Source organism: Lontra canadensis, unplaced genomic scaffold, assembly GCF_010015895.1.
Source record: "Lontra canadensis isolate GAN:19392208 unplaced genomic scaffold, GSC_riverotter_1.0 scaffold16, whole genome shotgun sequence".
Classification (NCBI taxonomy): Eukaryota; Metazoa; Chordata; class Mammalia; order Carnivora; family Mustelidae; genus Lontra; species Lontra canadensis.
In genome coordinates this window covers 11353984-11368704 of record NW_022631010.1, presented here as the reverse complement: position 1 = coordinate 11368704, position 14721 = coordinate 11353984, and the positions used below count along the sequence as shown (strand labels likewise).

At 41.4% G+C, this 14721-nt stretch overlaps 1 protein-coding gene and 1 pseudogene across 2 annotated transcripts in view; one reads left to right on the top strand and one right to left on the bottom strand.

The window, feature by feature from the left end:
* Positions 1-14721, bottom strand: part of PLCB1 (phospholipase C beta 1) — a 673983-nt gene that overhangs the window by 87015 nt on the left and 572247 nt on the right. The window lies entirely within an intron of this gene.
* Positions 9024-9144, top strand: LOC116868819 (annotated as a pseudogene).

Here is a 14721-nt window from a genome sequence, read left to right as displayed (position 1 = left end):
CCTGTCCTCATTCTACAGACCACTGTTAGATCTCCCAGCAGCACTTCTGATTTCAACGGCCTTCATAATTCTGTTTCCACTTCGTCATCTGCATCCTTCACCTGATCCAGAATATTCTCTCATTGATTATGCCCCTACCTGCTCCCATGTCTTGCTTTCTTTCTACCTCCGGCCCTCATCCCCACCCAATTCTGACTTTTATTTTGATTTGGTGTCATCCCCTAGACCACTGGCAGCACTACACTCCCTCAGAGTCCCACAGAATTTCCCTGCCTGCCGCACCCCCTGGCCCTCCTCATTGTCCCTCCCTCAGATCATCTGTCCTTGCTCTTTACTTTTCTCTGGAAGAGTTCTCACCCCCTTGGCTCCCGGAACACACACCTTTATTTAAACTGTTCAATTTAGCCACAATCCAACAAATATTTATCAAGTACCCTAAACACCTGGCACTATTCTACAGACTCCTAGCTAATGAGTTGGCTTTCTAGATCTTGTTACTCAAAGTGCAGTATAACCATGTCAGACCAGCAGCATTGGCATTGCCTGGGAACGCAACAGAAATGCAAATTCTCAGGCTCTACCCCAGACCAGCTAAATCCAAATATGCATTTTAAATAAGAGTCTCAGGAGATTTGTGATCATGTTGCAGTTTAAGAGGCACTGTCTAGACTATTGAGAAAGATGGAGACAATTTAGAAGACACCCTCTGTTCTGGACTGAATGTTTGTGTTGTCCCCTGCCAGAATTCATCTATTGAAATCCTAACCCCTATGTGATGGTATTCGGTGGTGGGGCTTTGGCAGGTGATTAAGTCAGGAAGTTTGAACTCTCGTGACAGGATTAGTGCCCTTATAAAAGAGAACCTGCAGAGCTCTATTGCCACCTCAGCCAGGTGAGGACACAATGAGAAGATGGTCATCTAGGAACCAAGAAGTGGGCTTTCACCAGACATTGGATCTGTAGCCACCTTTAATCTTGGAATTCAGCCTTCAGAACTGTGAGAAATAAGTGTTTGTTGTTTCTGCCACTTAATCTACGGTAAGAGACTAAGACATTCCCTCAAATTCCCTCTTTTCTGTCTCAAAAAATCTTTGGCACTTTATCTACATTCTCTTTATTACCTCAAACTCAGCTCCCTCCTGTCTGACATGAGGCTAACACTTCCTTCCTGAGGTAGTTGTGAAAGTTAAAAGGAAAAACACACATGCAAATCCTACTAGACCACTTTGTAGGTCCCTAACTTGGTTTCCTTACCCTTCCTTCCAAGAGGAAGGTTCTCACCCTTGTTTTCCATCCTGTCTTCTCCAACCTGTGGCAGGACCTGATCTACCATTTCATTTTCGCCTCTTAAGCTTTCTTCTGCCCTGCACGCATTCCCTTTGCGTGAAAACCCATTTCTATTTCCCTTACCCTCCCAGAACCCTCAACTTTTCTTCCATGTTGGACCTTCCTTTCATTTCTATCCCTACAGTCGAAGACCAGTGGCTCCTGCTGAAGTTTTGATGCCCGAGCTGCATATGCTTCAGCTTCCCCAGGACACTTACACTTGAACCACTGGAATTCACCTGATTTTGCTTTAAGCTTACAAAAATTGTTTTGTTATTGGACTTATTGGCCATTTCTCAGGATTTAACTTTCATTATTCCAGAGATTCACAATGTTTCTTACTTCAGTGTCCTTGGGATCTCAGTAACTTTTTCAGCGTACCTTAGGCTAAAAGAAATAAAAGGAGGGCTCTATTTATTCATGAAACAATTAGATCCAAACTTAATAGTAGTACTTTGCACAGTGTCCAACAGATGTTGCTGTTTCCTTAAAAAAATGTAAAATACCCCATCATGCCCCTATGAGTTCAACATGGCACATCAGGGTGACTTTACGCACAGCTGGGGATCATGACTTTATCCTATCCTTTTTTGCCAACCACTCTCACACAAAGATCTCTTTCTTTAATTTATGGTATCTCCACCAATTACCACAGTTACCTCAACTCTTGGGGGCTTCAATTAATTTCAGCCTCATCCACTGCCTTTGACAAACTCCACCGGAGGAAGGCTCACCAGGGTCTCACCATTTCCACAAGCAAGTTTAGGATTTGTCTTGCACAGAAGACAAGTCATTGTATTATCCCACTGATTATCATCATATAGTTCAAAAGTGGGCATTATATTTGAGTTTCTTCTTGGGTACTTTCCACATCTAGGGAGTCACAGAGATGTGTGAACTGCTGGTTACCTGTATTTCAAGGCTTTGTGTTAACAGCATTCTGATGCAGATTTTTGCTAACTCCTGATTGGATTCCAAGAATTCCTTTCCTGCCCTCAGTCTCTCCTTAGTCCTTCCACTCCATTCCAAATGTTTTTCCTTCTTATATCTACCAAAGCCTTAACTGGCCCTCTATTCTCAAATATGTTATGCTCCAGCTCCAAATTTCCTGTCTGGGCTAATGCTCATCATATCCAATAACCTAGTCAGCATTTTGCTCTCTGAACTGTTCAGGCACACACCTGCTTTTATACTTTGTCTCTTGTTATTTATCTATCTTGATGATATTTCCATTTGAGTGGGAGACAGCACAATATAGGACATTCCCAAGATTTGTAGAAAGTTCCATTATGCTGGGCTGCTCTAACTAAGAAGAGTGGGTAGTAGTGAAAGTCTCTATTTTTCCATGCCCCTTTCCTTTCTAAGCCAGCCTTTGGTGATAACTCCCATTTGACCGCCCAGATAACTCTAGGCTTGGCCCCTTAACTGGCTTTTGTAAAAGATACCAATTATAGAACTGACCTTTGTATGCACATGCTTTCTTATTGCTCCCTAAAGGAATGCCATCACTGCAATCATCTTTTCTAATGACTTTTTTTGGAACCCCTGACTCTACACAAAATAGGTGCTCAGAAAAAAATTGTGAATGAAATCTTTTACGTTTTAAAACCACAGTGATCTTGACCTTGGTGACAATAAAGAAGCAGCATGTCCAAGCCATGGGTTGTCTTATTGGAAATACTTTCAAAACTATATATTTGGGTACTTAATGTTGGGTTGCAGGAGGAATAACAGAAATGACCACCGGGACTGCCATCTTCCAGCCCCTTCCCCCACCCCCTTCCTTAACCCTTGACTCTCCCGCCAAAAGGATGTATGCCCATGTCAAGGCTCCATAGGTAACCCAATACCTATGCAGGAAACAGGAGTATCAGGAGCCCCCACCCCATACTCTCTGATCACCAAATACCTTACCATATATGGATGTGAGCCCAAGCTGCCTTGGTCCGATAAAAGACCCCTGCCAACTCCCTCCCAGAGCGCAACTTCCCCCACTCCCCTCTCCAGAGTCCTGGAACCTCGCCTAAGAGTGCTGACCTTCTCCTGGCATGACTTTCCTGGCTCCCCTTCTCCCGAGCCCTGAAACTTCGCCGGAGATGACTTTAATAAATCTTGCCTTGTGCCTACCTCGCCTGCAAAACTTTACACTTAACAAGCTAAGTTTTGTTTCTTTAGAAACAAATGCCTTATTATGAAATCCAGGTATGTTTTTAAAAACATGGCTTTTGCATACAACTGATGAAAACTGTTTCTGTAGAATCACAAAGAATATGTGTTTTAAAAAGGACAACATCTCTGAGTTTAATATGGCAGATATGTGAATGTTTTTCCATCGTGTACTCAATTAATCTTGGTTTCCCCCACTCTTCCATACTACAAACCCCTCCCTGTAGCATTCCACCCTTTCCAGCTATTTCCAAAAGACCCGGCACTCTTACTGTAATTCTGCCCTTTCGGTATTTACTGTTTTTTCCCCCTTCTACTACTTAAGGTCCAATAAGTAGAATGATTAATATTGTGTCTTTGTTAATAATATTCCACTATTGTCAGACTCCCATAAAACTGGCAATGGGATTATATATACATCAGTAAGTTATCCCTTTCCTACGCTAAAAAGAGAGTTGGGGCTTACTTCTGGTTTTCTCTACCCAACACTACTTCTCTAAGAAGAACTTCTGTTTTCTGAGAACTGGTTCTGCCCCCAATGTGGTTCTCATGGGAGCTACTGTATTCTTTATCCCCATCCCTTGCCCAAGGTAACTGGTCCCAGGGGAGGCACTGATCCAAGTTGGACCAGTCATAACCTGACCTTAGCCACAGGTGATTGGTCTAAGGTTGCAAGTTTAGACAATCACATGACCCTCATAAGGCTTTTCTCCAGATGTTTCCAACCTGCTACTGGAGAAAGAAATATAACCTAGATGGGCTGATGCCTATGTTTTCTGACAGGGGGAAGCCTGCATGCTGTTGGAAAAGAATAGTGGTAATAAACATTGAAAAGTAGTAGAGAGAGAGAAAGAAGAAAGGAGGGAGGGAGGGAGAAGAACAGGATAAGAGAGAAAAGGGGAGAGATATAGGTAGACAGACAGGCAGACAGACATAGAAAGGGCTGCCAGTGACTTCTGGCATCCATTTCTCCATCCCTTCCCTTCCCTGGTGTGGATGGTCAGTCTTTCCTCATGTGACCTACCCTGTGCGTTTCTCTAGTATATAAATAAGTTTAACATGGATTTCTGTCACTTGCAACCAAGAGAATCCTGACAAAAAGTAGAAATAGAAAACCCCAAATAAGAAAAAGGAACTTCTCTGAGTATCGGGTCCAGGATTTCTATTGCATGAGATGTGAAAATGGCACCCATAAGAGGGATTTTTCACACAATAACTGGAGTGCTTTTGAACTAACATAAGGATACACTCACTTTGGGTGTATTTATTGGCAGACAGGTTCTACTCAAAGAACTATTCAATTATGATTAGTCACAAAATTCACTGAAGATAGGAAAGAAGAAAAGATTAATTTAGAATTCCCAGGGCAAAAAAACAAACCAAAACAAAATAAAACAAAACAAAACAAAAAAACAAGAGAGTTACATGGTTAAATGGAAATGCAGTAAACAACATTTAATTTTAACTTTTAGTATGATTCTTTTCTCTGGCCCAAAGGATTAGACACATTTCAGTTATTGGGCTTTTTTGTTTACCACTCTTGACAACTATCCTAGTTAAATGTTCCAAACCTTTTAAGGAGTGAAAAAGAAAAACCCGGAGGGAATACAATTTTATGCTTGTTTTCAACTCCATGCTGAAATTGACTTGGGTCCATCCTTTGAGGGTGAGCAAATGGTTTCCATGGAAGAGAATAATTCCTTGACTCTAATTCAAAAGGGATTAAAAAAACAAAAAAACAAAACAAAAAAACATGTGGACAGAAGTTGGCCTGTTCAGTCTCCTCTTAAGAAGGACAATTTTGGAACATGAGCCAAAGTCCAATATAGAGCGTTCACACTTCAGGCACAACCCACCTTCCTTCCCCACTTCCAGTAATATCTAGAGAAGGTACCACCTTCTTTTCTCCTCATTAAAGCATCCACTCTGAATTTTCACTCTGTCTTTTTTTTTTTTTTCCTTTTACAAAGAATTAATTTATGATGCTTCTAAACTAAGTAATGATCTATGGACTAAACACATTACTGAGAATTTAAATGCAAGGTGGACGTTCACACTGGGGTGTATCCTGGCCATTCGAATTGAGAAATATTTATTGAGTTCAGTCAACCAATATTAACTGAGCACCTGTGATGTGTTGGGTACTGGGCTGATGATGGTCCAACCGTGAGCTGACAGACAGACTCAGTCCACATGGAGCTGATAGCCTCCACTAGCTCTCTTTTCTCTTAAGGAGGACACCATCTTGGACTCCAAGGGCAACCATCATTGTCTGAGATATCCTTTCATACCTATGAAATTATTATTTTTTTAATTTGCATAGCTATGTAGAATTTATAACAGCTTATTCTAGTCTAAATGTTAAAGGATCCTTGGAATTTTTTTCCTTGCTGGGCAAAAAAATAAATAAAAATGAAAATCTGACCAAGATTCCTGGTCAGTGTCAATAAGCTAGCCCATTAAAGCTGTAACATTTAAAATTATTTTCACCTTTAAGTTATGCTGAGGTAAATGCCAGCTTTTGAGCTTTCTGGGAAATATAAATAGATCAATGTAGCATACTCCCTTGAATGATATTTCTGGTATTCTTTTATGAGGCTATCAACTGGAAATACCTTCAAACTTTTAAAAAATCGAGAAATTTGATAAAGGGAGGTCTACTTAGGGCATGCTAATGATGCCTGGGTTTTGCCAATGAGAAAATGTTTGCATTTCATCAAGTTAATTAAGATTATCATATCTGATTAAATCAACTAAAAAAAAAAAACAACCACCAAACCACTACAATTTTAGGGTAAGGCTTTGTAATTTTAAAAGATGTCAAGACCATTTAATTCAGAATAAATAAATAAATATCGGTCACCACTCAGATGTGGGAAAGTAGCAATAATGTTCAAACTGGAGGTTTTCAAATAATTAGCAAAGGAGATCTGATTAAAAGATGTGTGATTCCTGTGGTTTTTTACTAAATAGGGCAATAAATCATGGACTTAATATTTCAACAGTCCCTTTGGAATCCAAACTTAGAAGGACTGCCTGTGAAGATACATACCACAGCATGTCAGCTACTTGTTTTCCTAATACAAAATATATCATTTCAACATCTCTGACTTGTCCAGTGGAATGCAATGAGTCCTGCAATTCCAGAGGGCACAAATGAAATGATCAGACTTGTGGGTTCTATTTTGGAATTTTCCTTCTAGCAGAGTCCCTTCTGTTCCCTAAGCTCTTTTAAGTTGACACAAGTCAAAACTATTATTTTCTTTACCTTTGGGGATGGTTCTATTTCCTGATTGTTTTCCTTAATGTTACCCAAATAGTTACCAATTAACACATAAAAGTACATTAAGCTATATTGTGTACACACACAAAAGAAAAACCAAAGCTTATTGCTTTCAACTGAAATCCCTCATTATTATTTTAATAGGCTCAAGAGTAGGGTCATCTCTGATTCTATAATTAAGGGAAACTGGCATTACTGTCAGAGGGAAATTTTACAAGCATCCTTGTACAAACTTTTTGTTTTAAAAATGAGGGTACAGGCACTCAAAGAGGTGAAATGATTTAGCAAAAGTTATACAACTAAAAATGGATGTCATATCTTCTCAGTTTAGATCCTGTGCAAATAGTCTTTTGGTAAAGAATGATGACTGTATTCTAGGCACTGTGTTAAATTTCCCTGGATTATTTTATTGCATCTCACATCCAAATTATGAGGGCTGTGTGTAGATTATTGCCCTAATTCTCCACCACTTCCTGTATCCACACTTTTTGTAATGTGACTTGGAGGTCTCACAAACAAAAGAGAGAATCTATTTCCTTGTCCCTTGAATCTGGGCAAATCTTATGAATTGCTTTGACCAAAGAAGAAGGAAGAAGTTTCTAAGACCTCTCAAAACACCTTGTCCATTTCTCTTGCTCATAGGTGGCATCCTTTTCAGTTTCCACATGAACAAGCCCAGAGCAGCCCGCTGGATAAGACATGTGGATCAGTCACCTGTCTTGACCTGGTCGACAGTCAGCCAATCTCCAAAAGCAGAGCCCCTAGCTGATGGATGGCTGAACCAGAGACACATGAATGAACTCCAGCCAAGACATTGAATGGGCCCAGCCAAGACTAGAGAAGCCATCTAGTTGAGTGAAGTTCAAATTGCTAGCCACAGAATCAAGCAGACATCTTAAGGCAGTAAGTTTTGAGGTCTTTGTTATTCAACAAAGTTACCTGATAAAGATGGGCATACTCTTAGTAGATCTGTCTGACTTCACAACCTTTCCTTTCAATCACTGATGTGCTTGGTGTTCCCAAGATTGAAGAAGAAAAATTGGAGGAAGAAGCAGCGCCACCTAACATCACTACTATGGCAGTACCAACTAGCAGGTATCAGACTAGCATGGGGCAATACAGTACGTATGCTGCAATTCAGGATGATACAGTGCTAGCTTTAAATCTTCTCTAGTTACATTGAAGCAACTTGGGTTTGGCATTCAATTGTTCCATTTAAAAATGCATCATAATATCTAAACTGTGTGTATCACAGAATGGAAAAGTACATGCAAAAGAAGTGAGAGATTTGTCCTGAGACCTGTCATATACTTTTGAAAAGTAAAAGTATTTTTACTGAATATAGGAGAAAAAAATTGAAGTAAAAATAAAGGGAGGGTTTGCCTATTTATATGTTTATACTCATGTCTGGTAAAAACATAAAACTTACTATTTTTTGTTATCTTTATAAGATGCATGCAAACATAAGATATAAATGTCTGTATTTCATTCCGGTTGACTTTTGTTACCAACAATTACATGTTATGCTTTCTAATCTAAAAGCAGTGGGGTGCCTGGGTGGCTCAGTAGTTAAGCCTCTGCCTTCGGCTCGGGTCATGATCTTAGGGTCCTGGGATTGAGCCCCACAGCTCAGGCCATGATGTCAGGGTCCTGGGATCGAGCCCCACATCGGGTTCTCTGCTCAGTGGGGAGCCTGCTTTCCCCTATTTCTCTACCTGCCTCTCTACCTACTTGTGATCTGTCAAATAAATAAATAAAATCTTTAAAATAAATAAATAAAATAAAAGAGCTACATAATGTTTCCTAAATTATGTTTTAAATGTAATTATATTTGCACTAGTCTTTGTTAATTTGTGCTGCAGCTTTTTCTAGAAGAGAATGGAAAAATGATTTATTTTTTTAAAAGTATAGCCATTGGACAGATCATTTTATTTGAAATTTTAAACATCAAAAGCTGTAAATAAACAGATATGTTCACATTAAGAAAAAAGGGGGGGCAGGGACTATGTTTAGGCTTGGTCCACACAAATTTCCCCACGAATATGAGGACCACAGGAAGCCTTCGATGACTTTCAATGCATGAATGGTTACATAAGTGTATTTCACACTCTAACCTCCCCACCCCTCAAAATAATAAATGAAAAGATACCATATGAACTCTGTGGGTCAAAAAGAAAGGAGACAATCCAGCAGAAAAGTATGTGATGGATGTGAATGGGCAGTGCGTAAAAAGAAAAAAGACGATAATCTGCTTCCAATTAAGATGACTTTGCTCTCCCCACCGGGGGCCTGGTGTGCAGTGGTTGCAAACAGTAGTGTATGCAGCCTGTTGTTTGCATTGGTTGCCCTAAAGGACCTTGGAGACAGCCCTTTCCAATGCACATGGGTTTCTGCTGGTGCTATCCTCAATCTAAGCTCCAGACAGGTATTCAGAGTGCCTTTGGAAAGCCCCAGAGCACAGTGACCAGGGTCCACGTTGGCCAAGTCGCCATATCCACCAGTACCAACATGCAAAACAAGGAACATGCAATTAAGGCCCTACTCAGGGCCAAGTTCAAGTTCCCTGACCACCAAGAGAACCACATTTCCAAGAAGTGGGACTTTACTAAGTTTAATACAAATGAACTGAGGACATGGTAGCTGAAAAAAAGCTCAGTTCAGATGGCTGTGGGGTGAAATACATCCCTAATCATGGCCCCCTGAACAAATGGTGGGCCCTGCACTCATGTGAGCCTTGGTGCTGCCCTCTTCTTATTCATGCCCACCAATAAATTCTACTTCCTGTCAAAAAAAAAAAAAAAAAAGAATACAAATGGCCAATACGCACATGGAAATATATATTTATTTCTGCTCATAATTAAAGCAATAGAATTTTAAGATAAAGATAATTTCTATTCATATATATATGCTATACATATATCTCACATATATATGTATATATACATATATATATGAAATATATATGAAAAGAAGAGCATTCATTCTATTAGGTTTACCCAACGGGGACCAGAAAAATTGACAAATGAGAACACATTTTGACAATTCTTTCATTCTTTATTTCACTACTAAAGTCTTTTATTTATTTGTCATTTCTTATCTGGTGGAGAATGTGAAGTTTTTAGGAAAGTTAAGTCATTTATTTATTAAGAAAAATAATCCCATGTTAAAGTCAGAGAACTGGGGGAAGACAGAGAACACCACCAAAACTCAGTAGAGTCACTTCTTGACACTGCAATTATTCTTGGCCCATACACTTGAACTGGCTGACCATAGAAGGGAGAAAATTCAAGGTTGGCTTCTTTACAGGCTGCGACAGCAAATGGTGCTCATAGAAATCATCCAAAGGAAGGCAATGAGCTCCATCAGGCTGCAGCAGGATGTCAAAAACTGCAATACACATTTATATTTGAGGTCAAGATTTCCTAGTTAATTCATGTCTTAAAAAAAAAAAAAAAGGCTTCACTGAAAACAATGACTGGTGAACATTATCTCATTATTCCTTCTTATGCGTCTATGAAATGAGGATTAGTCTTACATCCATTGGACAGATGAGAAAATGAAAGTTCAGAGGGGTCACACAGATACTCAGTGGGAGAGCAGTGGCCCGAAAAGACATCTGACTCTGGACCTTCACTTATCCTTACTCACATCCTGATGGGCCATCCATTAGCAGCTGGTCGGCATTCACCCAGAGCTTTCACTGTGAAGTACATCTTTCAGTCCCCGGGATTGGCAGGGACTTGGGGAACTCAGGTGGGTATATACTAAAGTTGGTTTAAGGCCCAAAAGTGGTTGCTGGTGAGATAAGTGGGAGGATGTAGAAGAACCATAGCAGCCATTAAAGTTGATGGGAAGGAAGGGGGAAATGGATGGGGCTGGCCTAAGTGGGAGACTTTAAATATGAGAAGGAGGAGAAAACGCAGGGAGCAAAGCAAAACAAAACAATCCTCTGCATAGGATGACTAGTGTGATGACTGTGAGAAAAAAAGAGGAAATCTTTTCTTGAAGCCATGAAAAAGAGAGAAAACAAAATGGCGGGCAAGGCACCGCTGCAGTTGAGAAGTAACCCCGGTGCATCACTCCTAGTAAGTCCCCCCCTCACTAGGCTGTGGGTTTTAAAGCTTGAATGTGATACTGGGGCTCATTATTGACAGTCATCAAGAGCCCCCAGAGAGAGCCCCTAAGATTCTCTCTCACTTACCAAAGTCACTTTCATTTTATTATTTTTTTAAAGATTTATTTATTTATTTTAGGGAGAGAGGGAGTGAGGGTGGGGAGGAGCAGAGGGAGAAGGGGAGAGAATCTTGAGCAAACTCCCCACTGAGTGCAGAGCCCGACATGGGGCTTGATGTCAGGACTCCGAGATCATGACCTGCGTTGAAACCAAGAGTCAGACGCTCAACAAACTGAGCCATGCAGGCGCCCCATAACAAAATCACTTTTAAAATGAACACCTAACGCTAATGGTATGACCAAAAGTTGGGGTCACCCTATGGCTGCTGATGAAAAACAGATCAAGTTAGGGCAAATTCCCCAATCCTATCCTTGGAACGGGGTCCCCAATTGGGGTTCATAGATTTTCAAAATATCTGTGGAGAGAGCTCAGGGAGTGCAAGAACTTGAAGGGGGTTGGGGAATTTACATTTTTACTTTCACTCACCTCTAACTGAAAGTAATTGTTTTTTTTCTGACGGCCAGTCCAGGCAGGAAATAAAAGGAGGGATTTCCATAGGCCCCATGCCTTGGGCACCAATCGGTACCCCTCCAGCTTGATTATCAAGCTGTGAAGAATGGAGCACAGGCTGAATTTCCCATTTCAAGTAAAAGGAACTTTAGCCTTATTCCAAAAGGCATTTCGAATGAGGATAAGGATCGATGGCTCTCAAACCATGCCCCTTTAACTTGAATGTGTAACAAGTCACCTGGGACTCCTATTAAAATGCAAATTGTGATCTGGCAGGTCTGGGGTGAGGCAGGAGACTGCATGTCTAACAGGCTCCCAGGTGATTTGGGACCCACACTTGAGTAACCAGAGCAGAGCTATTTGGATACTGAGTTGCAATGATAAAGATTGTTCCTTAGACAGGTATAAAAATGTCTTTGAAGCTATAGCTTCTGTGAAGCTGGGCGTGCACTTTACACCTCCTATGAATGATAACCTAAAAAATATTCTGTTGGTATTTATCCGTTTATAGAGTTACAAAAATGGCTCCCACCTCCAGGTTTTTGTATCAATTTACTGATACCTTTCTTATTTCTCTTATAATATGCTATCATAACTTTGTGATATATGCTCCTGGAGTGTGCGGTAACCACATTCTCCTTCATCTTCATCTCCAGTGTTTTGCAAATATCAGCTTTTCAAAAACAGTTTTATTTTTACTCAATTTCTACATCCACGTGGGACTCGAACTTAGAACCCAAAGATCGAGAGTCACATGTTCTACCAACTGAACCCGCCGGGCGCCCCACAAATACTGAGTTTTCAGTGAATGTCTGACAGGGAGTTGATTGATGTAATGCCTTCCTTCTTGATCCTTGAATTGTGGGGGCCAGCATTAGAAATGTATAGACCTTATTCTAAACACATCTGTATTTAATTCCCAAACCAATTTTGGGAGATGAAATATCTTGTTTAATTTCCCTTATCACCCAAATTCCCCTTTTTACCTGGGGCCTACTTGCTTTTTAATTACACTTTCATTTGTCTAATTTAGCCTGAGAGGCCTGTTCTCAACTCGGATCCACAACCAAAGATAGAACGAACACTTCTGGGTGCTCTCGGTCAAAAGATTTTCTGGCAGAACAATTTCTGGCTGTTGCAAATGGAGTGATAGAAAGTTCTGATACGTACCAGCTAAGGGCACGTGGTAGAAATTGTAGATGCCTCTACACGGCCATAAAACAAACTTTGTGTGGTTCTAAATCTTAGGTGTTTCAGCCTTCTTAACAAAAGAATGCAACTGTGTTCAAAGGCATCAGGATTTCATCTGAAACCCAAATCCATAATCACAAAGGTGACGGGGTGAGTATTTTGAGTATTTTCGGCCTGAAAGGGCCAGACCGGCTTGGACATGTATGTATGTTTTTCTAAAGAATTCTTAAAAAAAAATTTTTTTTTTTTTTAAGATTTTATTTATTCGTTTGAGAGAGCAAGTGAGTGAGAACCCGTGCAGGTGGAGCGGCAGGCAGAGGAAGAGGGAGCAGACTCCCCACTGAGCAAAGGCGCCCAGTGGGGGATTCGATCCTGGGATCCCGGGCTCATGACCTGAACTAAAGGCAGATGCTCAACGGATGGAGCTACCCAGGCACCCCAAAACTATTGTTATGGATGCACTCATTCCTTCCTAGAGAGAAGTGAGTAGAAACATCTGTGGTGGGACTGCCACCCACCCCCTTCCCCACCAGGGGGAGTTTCATGACTTCTCCTGCCCCAGTGTCTCTACAGGGGTGTGATTTTCTACTTAGAAGCTCAGCTTGGTCTTCCTTCATTCCCAGTCCACCTTCCCCTCCAGGGGAAAACCTGCTGGGCCACTCTCTGTGACCTCCTCCGCTGGGATCCGATGTGGGGCCTCATGCTGAGGTGTTCCTCCACTGACTGTGACCGGGTGCAGCTCTTCCCTGTGATTGCTGCGCCCATTTGAACCACCCCCTGCTCCCTGAAAGACCCTTCTGGCCCGTCTGGGCTTCTGTTTTCATCCACACTCTGAATTCTTGGTTTGGGACTCTCCCATGACAATCGAGTTTTCCTCTTATTCTGAATTACCCCTTCTCTCTCCTTGGGGAAGGGAATCTGGCCAGGGGCTGGAAATCTGGGGCAACCTCAGATCCAGATTGCCTAGTCCTCCTAGTAATAGTCATCTGTTTGTCAACTGCAGTCACCTGCCAGAGAACCCCAGGGCTTCTAAACCCTGGGGTCACCATTCATCTGAACTCTCCTCTGGGACGGCCCTTTCCTGGGGCCCTACTCTTCACCAGGCACTAGAAGAATGATCCTCGGAAAGGTTACTTCAGGTCATGTGGCTCCTCCAGGCAAAACCTTCCAGTGGCATCAACGTCACATGAAAGTTGAAACACAAGAGGTCTACAACTCTATGAGATCTGTCCCCAGCCCCGGAAGTCCCATCTCCGACAGTCTAAGAGCCAGACTGCGGGTCCCCCAGCACACAGCTCCAACCCTCACCCAGAATCTTTGCATTTGCTAATCCTTGTGCTGAACAAAATCTTGCCCATGTTTGTAGAAGTCAGTCCTTCACTTCAGCTGCTGCCTCTCCATGAGTCCTTCCCTGTTCATTCAATTTGAAATTTCAAAGCATGCTCCTCAACCTTCCCTTCACCCTCCCTCCCTATATCCCCATTTCTCATTGATTTTCCTCCTGACAGTTAGGACCACCTGACATACTATATATGTTACGAACTTTTGAAAAAGATTTGTTAGAGAGAGAGAGAGAAAACGAGCCATGGGAGGAGGGGGCATTGAGAGAGGTAGAAGCAGACACTCTGCTGAGCAGGGAGCCTGATTCAGGGTCGGACCCCAGAACCCCAAGACCACGACCTGAGCCAAAGGCAAACGTTTAACTGACTGAGCCACCCAGGTGTCCCTTACGAAATTATTTTGTTCATAGTCTGACCCCTCATCTAGAATGTAGTCTCCATAAAGGCTGGGATTGTCATTTTTATCCTCTTCTATTTGAAAATATTTACCGAGTAGGTATCTAATATGTATTTGTTTAATGAATGAATGAATGAGGGTTTATTTTTGATGTGATAAAATGTTCTAAAATTGTGCTGATACCTGGCATGGATAATAAGGTTGTTGAAGAGAAAGAGAGAGAGAGAACAGTATCCTAGGCATTGCAATGAAGGCGTTGGCTGTGCACGTCCTGTAATAGTCGATATGAGGTCATTATGATAAGCTTGGCCTGAGATCTGAATTACCAGAGCTA